Genomic DNA, 3,919 nt, shown 5'->3' on the forward strand with positions numbered 1-3,919 from the left:
AATCATTCTAATATGCTGATTTGCTGCTCAAGAAACAGTTCTTATGATTATCAGTGTTGAAGTCTAAAAGAACAACATTTATTTATTATAGATTTTTACTGTCACTTTTGATCAATTTAACACATCATTGTTGCATAAAAGCATTTATTTGCTTCCAAAATTGGGTTTGAATGGTAGTGTACACTTAAAAAGCAATCATCTATCATTTCTATTAGAGCACCCATAAATCTGTCTCGGCCAATAGAATGGCTTTGAGAAAGGAGGATAGGATTCTGCAGCAGTGTCGGATCTGATGGTGTTTCAGGAGAAGAGGCCTTTACAATCCATTCATTCTCTCACTTTCCATCATCCAATCAATTCCTAATGGATAAAATATTAAAGTCCAACCCTGCGTTTTGTTCTGGAATATTCCGTTCCACTTGGTTGCACATGCTGTTTCATGTTGACTTTAACTCTTCTGGGCATCTTTCATCATGAATGTTTTAAAAGTCTGGATTCCTCAAACACATCTGATTGTATCTATTGCCTACATGTGCATTCATAACTTGTTTTTGCAAATACACATTAAACCACAGGTTTTTGATCTGCATATGGTACAATGAGTATTACCATATTGTGAATCTTACTCATGTTATTCATGAATTCATGTTATTTTGTTTTTTAATTTGTTCTGCCCTTTTGATTTTGAGCGAGTCAGCTGTGGTTGGTAGACTTGATGTGTTTTTTTTCTTTGTTTGTTTCCATTGCTTTTCTTTTTCTTTTTCTTTTTTTTTAAGAAAGAAAAGACAAAGTGAGTGCCCTGCCGTTACGGCCGCCATGTCTATTTATAGACATGTCCTCTACGTCTTAAGTTATTTGTCTCCTTCCAGTGACTTGTCCTGGGATTTCCTGCTTTCTTCATTCTCTCCACTTTGGGCTCCCCACTTGGCATTATTCCTCCCTTCATTTATCCGTTTCATCCATCGGGCCTGTGTTTGAAAGATATGCTTGCTTGCTTTTTTGATTTATTCAAAATCTACTCTAATTTTAGGATCAAATATTTGCCTTGGGTCTGCAAATAGAAATGGTGCTTCTCCCTGTATTAGTCATTCTACTTGTGGAGAGAGTAATTTTTTGCAGTTTTATGATAATGTAGATGTAAAAGAAGAGTACTGTGGTTTATGCGGCTCATAGCGTCATGATTGTGTTTACAGTTTGCAGTGCAACTGAGTCTCTGTAGCAGCTTCATGGCGCGTGCTAACACCAGATCTCTTTTGTGTTTTCCTCTCTGCGTAAAATGCCAAAATCCTCGAGTCATTGGGTTCGTCTTGCTTAATCAGTGCTTTTGTAGTCCATGCTGCTTTTAGCCTTAAAGAAAAGAGGAAACGTGGGAGTTTTCTGCTGTGTATTTGATTTTTGGATTCTATTAAACTGTTGGTACTCTGTTTTAATTTCATTATTGTGTGTGTGTGTGTGTGTGTGTGTGTGTGGATAAGTTTTTGGTATGGGCCACATTTAAAAACTCATGTGGAAAGCTTCTTAAATATTGTACTCTTTTTTTATTTTTTTTTTGTGTGTGTGTGTGTGTGTGTGTGTGTGTGTGTGTGTGTGTGTGTGTGTGTGAAGAATGACCGTGTCCTCTTGATGAGTCCAGGCAGCTGACGCTCGGAAGCGCCCTGTGGAAATGTCAGCTGTAATTAGCGCTTGTTAAGCAAATGGCAGGGTTAATGACCTCGTCGTCTCCCTGCCCACAGCCACGGTCTGTTGACTGTTGACTGACTGCGACCGAACCGGCATTAAACATTTATTATTCAATTTGACCGCTACGTCCAAGGTGTTGATGAGCACTCCTGGCTGCTGCAAATTTCGGGGGGAATTATGGGACATTATAACGGCTAATTGTTCAGCTCGGTGCGTATTTTTAGCCGTCCTGTCAAACATCAGGACACTTTCGGGGGAAAGAGACCGAAGGACAAAAGGTGATTTCACAGACACTCCGATATTGGGTGACAAGTAAGTCCGTGGAGAGAGTGAACTGAGAGAGAGTCCGCTGACAGACTGACAGGGAAAGTGTCTTGGGCCTCTGCGGTACGGTATACTCATGAGAAATGACGAAGGAAGATTTTTAAATGAGTCATTTTGAATTATGTGAAATGTTTGGCCTTTACATGTCAGCAGCTTTCTGCTTTAGGGGGCTCTGTGTTGGAGAGGACCGAAGGTAACGGCACGCAACCAAACACAGTCACTGAATAATGCAATAAACTGATTTTTAGGCACTAACCTCTTTAGCTGTGGTAAAAACACTTTGTGTTCAGCCTTGAATGGCTTATTGCTTTTATAAAATTGAAGAATAAAAGAAAAAAACACTTGTTCAATAAATAATTGCATTTATTATTTACCACAACCATTTTTTCAGCAAGTAAATGTGTCATCCTCATTGTACATTAAGTTATTGAACATTAATGATCTCTGCAATACATTTATGTTGGTTCTGTTGTGTTACCCTATGGGGGTTACCACTGCTCTCCCTGCTTTCATCCATGACAAACCATACAGCTTATTTATTCAGCTTTCAGATGATGTATACATCTCAATCTTGCAAAACTGACCCTTATGCCTGGTTTTCTGGTCCAGGATCACATATATACACATATATACATTCATACACACACACACACACACATATGTGTGTCACACACATATGTATGTCTTAACTTCAGTATGTCATAATTTATTCTGTTTTATAATAACAGTAAGGCAATCTGTTGTAGATCCTTTATTTGTGACCATATTAACAGTATAACACAGCTGCTTGATTTTCCATTCCAGGCCCACTTTCCCCCCAAGCCTACTCTCTATTTCCTGTCACTCTCCATCTCTCTGTCTTTCCGCTTGGTTTGCTCTCATACACAACCCTATTTGCAGGTGGACCATTGTGATCTGTCTAAATATTACCTCTCCCACGGCCCCCAGAGCTCCCATCCGTCAGGAGGCAGGAACGGCTCTCCCATGCAGAAGGCCTCGGTCTGCGGCTGAAATATTGATCACAGCGGCTCATGGAAGAGCTGCCACCCAAAGCCCGTGACAGCGCTCGGGTCACTCTGACAAAGACAGAGGTGAGTAATTTTCTATGATTAGGAATAGCCAGAGGCACTCGTGGCATTTTCAGTCTCCGGCGTGCTGAAAGCGATGGAAGCGAAGCGCGCCGGAGGGGATAAGAAAGAGAGAGTGAGAGACAGAGGAAGAGAACATACTTCTAGAGCCTTTCAACCGGAGTGCCATTATTCAGGGAAGCTGATTCAGGAATTCAATAATGGATGGGAGTGAGTTCTCTCTTTCTCTGTGGAAGAGTAAAAGCTGCCACTGAAAGGTCATTGATGCTTCTCTCTCTCTCTCTCTCTCTCTCTCTCTCTCTCTCCATCTCTCTATCCTTATTTCCTCCTGGTTCCCATCCAGTAGCTAATCAGTGACTGACAGCTCAACCCACGTTTTCTCTCTCTCCACCTGTGTGTGTCGCTCTGTTTGTCTCTTATCTGCAGATGGAGGGATAATGGTTTGATTGTTGGCTTTGAGTAGTCACTGAACATGTCTGAAGTAACAGAACATTAAGACGCTGTGCCATTAACAGAATACTCTCCTCTGTTTTTTACACAACCTGAACAGAAGGTCAAGAAGTCGGGAGTCATAGTGTTCCGTATGACCGTGTTCTCGCTCGTGAACATACGGGAGTTTGCAGGTGGAGATCTGGTTTTTGGCAAGAGCTGGCTGAAATCTGCAGTTACAATCTGCTTGGTTGACATCTGAGTACTTTCAGGAAGTGGTAGCGCTGGATGTCCTGGGGTTTTTTTTTTTTTTTGAAGGAAGGAAGGAAGTTCAAAGGCTGCATTTATTTGATCAAAAATGCATTAAAAACTGTAATTTGGGAAATATTAGAATTTAA

General features: G+C 40.9%; 1 long non-coding RNA gene across 2 annotated transcripts in view; it reads left to right on the top strand.

The window, feature by feature from the left end:
- The first annotated feature begins 1,570 nt into the window (after positions 1-1,570).
- LOC107598960 (uncharacterized) overlaps positions 1,571-3,919 on the top strand; it is a 7,886-nt gene continuing 5,537 nt past the window's right edge. For both annotated transcript variants that reach the window (XR_001610617.1, XR_001610616.1), the window contains exons 1-2: positions 1,571-1,958; positions 2,953-3,095. This is a non-coding gene — a long non-coding RNA (uncharacterized lncRNA). The remainder of the gene's footprint in view (positions 1,959-2,952; positions 3,096-3,919) is intronic.

This window comes from Sinocyclocheilus grahami, unplaced genomic scaffold (genome assembly GCF_001515645.1).
Source record: "Sinocyclocheilus grahami isolate Dianchi unplaced genomic scaffold, SAMN03320097.WGS_v1.1 scaffold259.1, whole genome shotgun sequence".
NCBI classification, from domain to species: Eukaryota; Metazoa; Chordata; class Actinopteri; order Cypriniformes; family Cyprinidae; genus Sinocyclocheilus; species Sinocyclocheilus grahami.